Below are 9932 nucleotides of genomic sequence, written 5' to 3' on the forward strand. Positions count from 1 at the left end.
AGGTATATTCCTGAGAGTATATCCTCACCTTCAATAAGTCACGATGAACTTAGTCTAAAAATTAGACAGTAATATAATCCCTAAGATTATATGTATTATTTTATTCTTGCCAAAAAAATGGACAGAATTAATAAACAAAAATCTCACAGTCAGAAAAAAAAAACTCATTCCTACCTTGCTTCTAAGAAATCTAATCTTATAAGACTCTTAATGACCATATAACAAATAGTTAAATATTTAATATATTTAATGTTTTGTAACCTACTGGGATTAGTTGTACCACCACATCCTTCTTCCTCTCTCTCTCTCTCTCTCTCTCTCTCTCTCTCTCTCTCTCTCTCACACACACACACACACACACACACACACACACACAATACTCCTCCATGCACAATACCCAGACATTTTATGAATAGAACAAAAGAAGTTAACTAGAGTGGTCATATTATCAAGAAGAAAATGAAAGCTGCAGATTGAAGAAGAATGAAAGCAGAATAGCTACATATATTGGTTCCTGTTGGCCTACATATTAGAGCCAGAGAGGATAATGATTGTAGCCACAAAAAAGAATATGTCCTTAAGATCATGAAAAAGCTGGCATTGAGCTTTGTAAATAAAAGTAATATATCAAATAGCCACAACTTTTGGTAAATGTGACTAAATCATGTCTGTCTTATAGCTACTTGGTGACACGAGTGTGAAAATGAGTTACACTTAGAAAGTGAATACTTAAGCTTCCACCATCTATTGATGATCAGCCCTGGGAAACGCTGTTTCCTAAGTTCACAATTGACCTAAATATCCATCTAGGACTATTCTAACTTCTGTGTGACCACAGAAGCAAATGGAAAGCTGGTCCAGAAAGGTTATCCAGGGACAACCTGGAAAGGAATAAAAACATATTATCATAAATTCATATTACATAAATTTACTGTAAGAAGAGAGATAACAATGCCTAAATCATGCTTTTTTAATCTTTGGACCTGCCTGGGTGGCTTCCTGGCTCTCATATGCTAACAAATGTCTTTGTATGCTGTCAGGTACATGAGCCCTCATTCATTACAGCATCTGATAAAATTTGAGATGATTTACTGACCATCTGTGGTACATTCATAATATGCTCTAAGATTCCTTCACAAATATCAGATCTCCACCACCCAGCCATATCCCTTGAACATGACACAGTGACATTAGGATAGGAAGCATACTTTGTGAATCCAGAGAATCTTGTTCTTGCTACTGATACAAAGAATTCGTAATAAAATACATGGAAGACTTAGAACTTTACACCAATATACAAAATTGTGTGGGTACAATGGAATAGTGGATTTTTTTCATTCCTTGAAACACAGCCTTGCTATGTAACCCAGCCTGGAGTGAAATTTACAAATCCTTCTGCCTTGTTTCCCTGAACGCTAGAGTAAATAACCCTTTAAGAAGCTTTATAACTTCATATTCATATTGTGTGTGCGCGTGTGCATGAGTGTGTGTGGGGGGAGAAAGGGGAGGAGAGAGAGTTACGTAAACAGGGCTACCAAGACAGAGATGTGTGTATGCTATACACCAGGATGGTGGGTGTACTGCTGTTAGTGCCTCTGGGGGCCAGAGGAAGACATAGCGTAGCCTGTTCTCCTAGTATATGCAAGACAAGGTCTCTCACAAAGCCCAAGAAACTTTCTGTCTCTGCCTAGTCCAACACTGTTTCAGACACAGGTTTGTGTACTATGCCTGACTTTTTATGTGGGTGCTGGGATCTGAACTCAGGTCCTCATACTTACTTGGCAAGCACTCTTACACACCAAATCATCTTCTCAGCAATCCACATAGTTAAAAAATATGCAAATTTAAGTAGATTTTTGAATGGCTACAGTTTACAACAAAGTGGGAAAACCTGTTACAGTTCATTGTTACCTTCTGGTGGCATCATTAGCTTTGGGGTTGGTGGAAGCAGGTTTCTGTTCATACATTCCAAAGGTCTTATGCTGAATTTTTTCAGACAGTAGTAGCCTTTAAGATACCACCCCACTTGTGCATGGCCTCTTACACTATAAATGCCAACATAAAGCATGGTTTCACTCACTCTCCCAGCTTCTGGATTTGGTTCCTGTTCCCCATTTGTGTACAGTTGTTTAAAGGTGGTTTAATATTCTAATATAAAGTCTTAGTCTTTAAGTTATACAGGTATTAAGTATTTTAGGCCAATAGTCATTCATGCTTGTCATGTTTATAGTTAGACTACTCAGGTTCTTTATATAAATAGAGATTGTATTCTGCATAGATAGGTATTCTTCAACCATTTCAAAGAACTGTGGAACATGTCATTTGAATAACTTAGGCTTCTATTGATGTGAGACAGAATTGCTCCTGGCAGCACTGATCTATTCCTGAGAGAATATTGAGGACCAAAGACACTCCAATTGGAGCTTGTTTTCTTCTTGGCAAAACTGGCATGTGAGCAAGGAACTGCCCATGCCTCAACCACTGACAAAATGCATGATGTCTGCACTTGACAGGCATGATACAAGAAAAAATGACTACCAAACCTAGCCAAGACAGGGTAAGATGGTTCTGAAAATTTTCCTGCCTATGAAAATTTTCTGTCAGTTACTCCAGGCTTTAGCCAATGTTGGTTGCTTCAAGATTACAAATGAGATTTTGGGTGATTAACCAGGTAGCCAGTTGTCTCTGTCATTTGTTGCACATTTTGGAAGCTGCTTGATTGCACTTACTGTCTACTTAAGTAATATTATCTCCTTCTCAGACCTTTGATGAGGTTGAAGATCAGATAGTCATAATTACTTTCCTCTTATGATTTAGCCTTGCCATTTCTAATACAAGACTTAGATTTCTCAGGATAGGATAATTATGGAAACATATAGCATGTGTTCCTTGCATAATTTTGTTTATGCTGGTTGTAATTCTAATTTTTATACTTGATATTTTTTCTTTTATATGTATATTTTTATTAGGCTTAGAACCATTTTATTTAAACAAAAAGCGGAGGTGCTCTAGGGATGCCTTCAGCCTATAGCCTAATTTAAGATACAAGCCCATTGGGACGTGGCCTCTTATACTATAAATGCTGATGTAAAGCACATGTTTGTTCTCTCTCTCAGAACTTCTGGATTCTCTTTCTGTTCCCTGTTTGTGCAGAGGACTGATCTGTGAGTCTGCCCCTAAATAAATAACCCTTTACTATATGCAATTCTGAGCTGGTGTGGGATTATTTCTAACTTCCATCTTCAGCTTTACATGTTACAGAACATTTGGTCACACAAAAGAGAGAAATATTACAAGATAATTTAGTTCTAAATCTGCAACAATCAATTTCTCCAAATCTCTCGTTTTACTCAGTCAGTCAGCCTCTGTGGCATTCCCTGTGTTGATGCTGTAAAACAATCCCACAACAGTTCAGAATTAGGATAATAAAAGGGTTGTTTATTTAAGGAGAAAACTTACAGATCACTGTCCTAAACAATAGTCCTCTGAGCGCAAACAGGAACAGAGTCCAGCAACCATAACGGGAAGTAGAAGTAAGAGAGTGGGCTCACGGTTCCCATTGCTTTTTAAACTATAAAAGACCATACTCACGTCAGAATTTGCTCCCACAGTACTGTGTAAATACTGCTTCTTTCTGGGAACTTTAGTTAACAGTTTTATTTGCTATTTTTCTCATTGTTGAGGCAAAATATGTGAGGAGGAATCCAAGGAGGAATGGTTGAATCTAGCATACAATTTCAGAAGGCACATTTGAGCACATTATTGTGGGTGAGATGGTATAGCAGGAGAGCAGCTGATCACATTTCTTCCAAGTCAAGAACTATGAATGAAGTGAATGGGCAGGAAGTGAAGCCAAACAATAAAATCTCAAGGCCTGCCATCAGTGATCAATGTTGTTCACAACCTTCCCAAACATAAATGTCCACAACCTTTCTAAGCAATGTGTGGAAGTCTGAATATTTGATCCCCTTAAACCCACAGGGAGTGACACTATTGGGTGTGGCCTTGTTGGAAGAAGTATAGTTTTGTTGAAGGATGCTGGATGACACCAGACTTTAATCCAGACCTTAAGGCTGAAGATTGCATCTTTAATCTAAGCCACACCTTCTGTTTCAAGTCTGTCACCACCAGGGAGGGCTTTGAGCCTTTTTTTTCTCAAATTTCACTCAATGTGACTGTCAGTTGATTTCCTCTTGCCCAGAGGTGGTGGCCCACAGTGGGTTGAGCCCTCCCACCTCAATCATTAATCAACAAATGTTCCACAGACCCTCCTACTAACCAATCTTATGAAGGCATTTTTCTCAGTCAGAATTTCCTCTTCCCAGATGGCCATAGCTTGTGTCATGTTTAGCATATGGTAAGTAATATGATGATGAGTTGCACAGATTTAAAATCCTACAAAGAATACATTTCAAAGTATCACAGTATACAAGGTCAACAGACAAAGGCGCAAAGAACCTTAAAAATCTTGGAGCTTTTCTTCATACTTTTTAATGAAGGTCTGAGCAAGAGGTGGTGCTGTCAGCAAGCTCAGAGTGGTTTGAGCTCCAATCAGGATCATTAAAGTTGTTCCACAAAATAATGTTGAAGTAGTTCACACTGTTTACAGCTTCAATAATATCAGGATCCTTAAACTGATTTTAGGCCAAGATGATAACCATTTAAATAATATTATTCTTCAGAAGTGAGCAACAAGCTGGGCCTCCAAACTCAAATACTATGGAGTTTGACTCAGGATAACAAGGCCAACATTTGGCTAAACCATGGAGCAAGTTCAAGACCAGCCTGAACTACATAGGGAGTCTCTACCTCAAAATATTCAAAATATAAAGGAGTGAGATGGAGTTAAATGGTAAAGGACTTCTCAGTACATGTGAAACTAGATTCAATCCCCATCACTAACAAAAAAAAATAAACAAACAAAAACTCTAAAATCCAAAGAAACAAAAAGCATTTCATGTCTCTTGGGACTTGTGAAATCCATGTTGACCAGAACATAGGGCTTTGATGGCCATGAAGTCCCTGAGGCATCCACTCACCTTTCTACCCTTCCACCCATCCAAATTGCCATGGATCATGGAGAGGCGACAACAAGCAGAAAGACAGCAAGAACCAGAGGATGAGAAAGTTAACTGTGAAATGAACTATCTAAGAATGTCTGAAGCTATTTCCATGAAGACTCAGCGTCATGACCACCTAAACATGAGCTAGAGGAGGACAACAACGGACATGTTAATGAGAATAGGAGAAAACTTCAACCCTACACAAAGAGCTATAGACAACTAAAGAACGCTGAGACCAAAAAAATACTCTTTCTCAGAAAAGAGCACACCAATTGATTGGTTATCCAGTACCAAATGGTCCTCTCTGAAAACATCCATGAAAGTAATATTTCATGGACTAGGCAGGTTATATTTGAAAAAGAGCAAGAAATGATATGTGGGAAGGCTTGAAGGGAGATAGGGGAAGAGGAAGCATTGTAATTATAATTATTTTTTGAAAGAAAAGATATATAGAGACTGAATGTTTACTGGAGGCTGGAGCAAGAAGTCAAGTTCATTCCTTGTCAGCCTTCAATGTCTAAACAACGCAACAACTCAACACAAACAACAAGACATGGGCATGTTGAAAGAGAAAAGCAAAAAGTCCTTTCTCACAGATGGAGCGCCTCTCTTCACAGAAACCCGCAGAAATATTAGCAGAGTTAATAAATGAGTTTTAACACCACTGCCAAATGCCAGCAAAACAAAAGATAATTCTATTACACCACACTGGCAATTAGTAATTGTAAATTACAGTGATAAAAACTCATATTTACTTCAAAAATTAAATATAAATATGGCCAAATGAGTACAGAATCTTTTAGCTTCATTTTCTTTTTTAGTCAGTGAAAATGTCTGAAATTCAGAACATGTTTTAATGAAAACACTTTTTCACCATCTTCATATAACAACGATTTACAATTTTGTAGTCTATAGCTGTCAGGGGACAGCTGCTTCTTGCTCCTTGGGTTTTAGGTTTCTTTGCTCTTCCAAATGTGGTGTGCTCCTCAGACATCTCCCCTGTGAGAAATTCTTCTGGCAGCTTCAGGGGCTGATCCCCATGTCTACTCACTCTCAGGTTTCCACTGGCCAAGGCCAAGGTGTCTGTGAACTTCAGGACAATGGGCTGCTTCCCATCCAAGCTTCTTTCCTTCACCTTTATCCTATCATTAGGATTGTTTTGTACTTTTATTCTGGAATCATTTGTCGATTGACTGAATTTTTAATAACCTAAAGCTGAAGGTTAAAATATTTATCTACAATTTTTGAATTAAAAATGGCTGTACATAGAAGGGACTCTTAACCTTTGGTCAAGTCTTTAGTCTTCCTGGGGCCTATGAACTGCAAAATTCCTATCCTAAGTATAGTGCTCATTAATTGAGATCAAATTTTCCTTGTTTTTATCATGTGAATGTCCATTTTTTTTCTGATATTCTTTTAAACAGTATGAATACCCTGTTTGCTAAGATACCCTGTGACATTCATCCGTCTGCATCCTACCTATGAACCCATGGTGAGATTTACATTTTTAACAGCCCTCATAAAACAGCGCTTCTTGAGACAGCCTGAGACTCTAAACCCATTCTGATGTCTGGTGGAGCAATTTCCCATAGAACCTACAAAAGAAGGTGGGCTAAACTCCCAATTTCTCACTTATACATGGCTTAAGATAATCACTGAAGGGACAGCCTTAATCCCAGCAGTCAGAAGGCAGAGGCAGGTGGATCTCTGAGTTTGAGGCCAGCCTGGTCTACAGAGCAAGTTCCAGGACAGTCAGGGCTACACCGAGAAACCCCACAATAATATTATTCATTAGGCAGATGGTATTATTTAAAGGATTTTTCTGTCACTGGATTTCAATATTTACTCATTCCTCTACAGGGAATGAAAATGTTAATTCCCTTCTCAAACACATTTGTACCTCTCAGTTTTCTATTTTTTATATGTATGAATGTATATATATTTTATTGCCCTCCCTTTACTATTATTACTAGGAAAAGTAAAACTAGTTCTCCAGAAGGCTGCATTTGTGTCTATTTTCTGTAATTCTTTCGAGTTAGAAGGAAGCACAAATTCCCAACCCTTAGAATCTATGAGTATTCGCAATAATGCAGGGGTGTTTCCTCCTCTTCTTCACATCTCTGCAGCATTGTTCAGAAGACCCATCTCATTGCATCGTTTAACATTTCTGAACCATTTTCTTTTTTTATGCATTTGTTGTTTCTGAAGAAGAGTTTGCAAAGGAGTTGATCTTCTTGTAGCAAAAGATAATCACAATCACTTCACCTAAAGGTCTCTTACTTAGAATACCTGTAAAGTGCATGATTGTCCAGCAAACAGTTCTCTAACCAATCATGGACACTCAACCAGACATATTTCTACCGCTAACAAAGTTGAATGGTTTATTGAAATCCCAAATTAGATGCCAAAGGTTCCTAAGAATGGTTCCTTTAAGACTTACAAATAATTGCATATGTGGTTTTGATTATTTTTTTATTTTTTTAAGATTTTAATTGGAAGAAGTAGGTTGTACTTTTTAAGAATCTCTTGTGGCAATCCCTATGCTAACCTGAAGAGTATGGATCTTTGAGACTGTAGCTTTGAAGTTATTATGTGGCTCAGGCTGGCTTGACTTATGATCCACTTACCTCAGCCTCCCAAGTGTTGGAATTGCAGACTGGCAAAATATGCCCATCAACTTTAGGACGTGAACAAGGAGAGCTATATAGCAGAGAGTGAAAGTCTTACTGGCATAAACTTAGAGTACAAAGAAATTATTTTAAAGATAGCCCTTTCCTTAATGTATTTTTGACATAAGTATCTTCCCATAACCAATATGACTTCTGCTCATTAAATTTTAAAATTAATATATCCTGGACAGAATGTTCTTCTAAATAAAAATGACCATAGATAATATTGAATTGTTTCCAAATTCTAACTTAAATAAAAATTTTATCTTCTGTTTCTAATTCCAGTTCAGCTATGTGAGTAAGAGATTTGTTCCCCACATTTTCTCTGCCCTTCACTTCTCCAAGACAGTAAATTCTAAGGAAACTACTTGAGGTATTCTGGCCTAAAATTATCTGAAAAATAATCACTTGACATTTCTGAAGCATCCTAAAGACTTCCATTCAGCAGGTGTCACTTCTTTCTCCTTTCACTTTCTGAGGACAATGACTTTGGGATTTTCTGACTTTAAAGCCCGTCTTAAGATGTTACCGGACTCTCCCATACCTCTATGCCTCTGTGCTAGGACTTTACAGCAAGCATCTAATCAATGAAAAAATGTTGTTAGAAAATCAAGAGTTGAAGAACTAGGGGACAGAAATTAATGAATAAAGACCAGAGCTCAGATATGTGTGGTTTCCACCTCGTTTCCTCACTTACCCATTTTTAGTTCATTTGCTTAAACACTTTCAATTACGTTTATCTCAAGCTTCTCCTGGGGTGGAGTGGACATTGTTTGTGAAGTGACAGAGTCGCCCAGGATGTCTACCAATGGCCACTAGTTTATGTACATAGTAAAAAGGAATACGTTTCAACTTTCAGAAGCTTTTGTTATTGTTCCTTATGCTTTTGGTGTAAAATCTGTTTGGTTTCATTAGAGGTTTGGTCTGCTATTGAAGATTTCTTTCTCTTTACAGAGGCTGGTTCTGTGTGATCTCCCAGCTCTTCTGCCTTTGTGAATTTAAAGGTGTTTGTGTTTATGAACCATGGAACAAATTGAAAATTAAAGTACATATCTTTAACGTGTTTACTTCCTATCTAGTCATTGTTCATTCTTTGAATTAAAGAATGAAAACCTTTATTTCGTTTGATTTACACATACTGACATTCCTACATTCTAATCTAATATTCCATTCTTAGAGCATTGTTTCAGGCTCTCATCCTTACGTCATCATGTGCTGTTGTTTTCAGTTTGCTTGATGGCAACTGGTTAGGTACCCCCTAACTTCCCTGTTTATGTTTTTATAACATTTTCATTCTCTTCTCATTCTAAATCTTTACCAAATTCTATCTTATAGGCATTTAACTTCAATGTACTTATTTCCAACTTTTACATGAATACTTTTTATTTATGTGTACAAGTAAGTTAATATAATATTGACTTATGTATTTCTGTTTTAAATTACATACTTCCTTGGGACATATCTCATTCTGTTTTAGATTTCTTTTTCATGAAATAGAATGGTTATAATAATATTTTGGAGACATATGTAAGTTTCTGTATGTACACCTAGTTCAAACTTCTCTCTCTATGTACAGTAGTCCACCTTAGGTATACACTACATTTTCTTTATCAGTTCTTCAAGAATGACTACCAGGTTGCTTTCTAGTCTTTGATGTAAGTGATGGTTCTCTGAACTATGTATGAGAGCTTTTCTAAAGTATAAAAACACAGTCCAGAATTTCTACATTCTGGGGAATATGCATACCAAATTCACTAATTAGTACTATTTTTCCCTAAGATAACTGCACAAATTCCATTCACATTAGCTGTGATCACGTCAATATTAATCATTATCTGTTTACGAAGTGCTAAGATTCTCATTTTCATTATTCCAACTGAGAAGCTTTAATTTTCATATCAAATCTAGGAAAATGCTCATGTGTTTATAAGCAGGGATGTGGAGGGAGTATCTGTCTGTGTCAGTCATCCTCTGGAGCCATCTTTCCTGGCTGGGGTTCAAACTGTAGCTTTTCTTTGGGTAAGTACCTTTTTTAGCTGGAACTCTATGCTTGTTTCTTTTGCTCTGTTCTATATTTCAGACAGTGTCTCACTAGGTAGCCTAGATTGGCCTTTAACTCTCAATTCTCCAGTTTCAGCCTCCCTCCTGCTGCGATGACAAGCCCCCAACACCATACATACATTTTTATTTTGATTACAGA

This window comes from Microtus ochrogaster, chromosome 16, assembly GCF_000317375.1.
Source record: "Microtus ochrogaster isolate Prairie Vole_2 chromosome 16, MicOch1.0, whole genome shotgun sequence".
Classification (NCBI taxonomy): Eukaryota; Metazoa; Chordata; class Mammalia; order Rodentia; family Cricetidae; genus Microtus; species Microtus ochrogaster.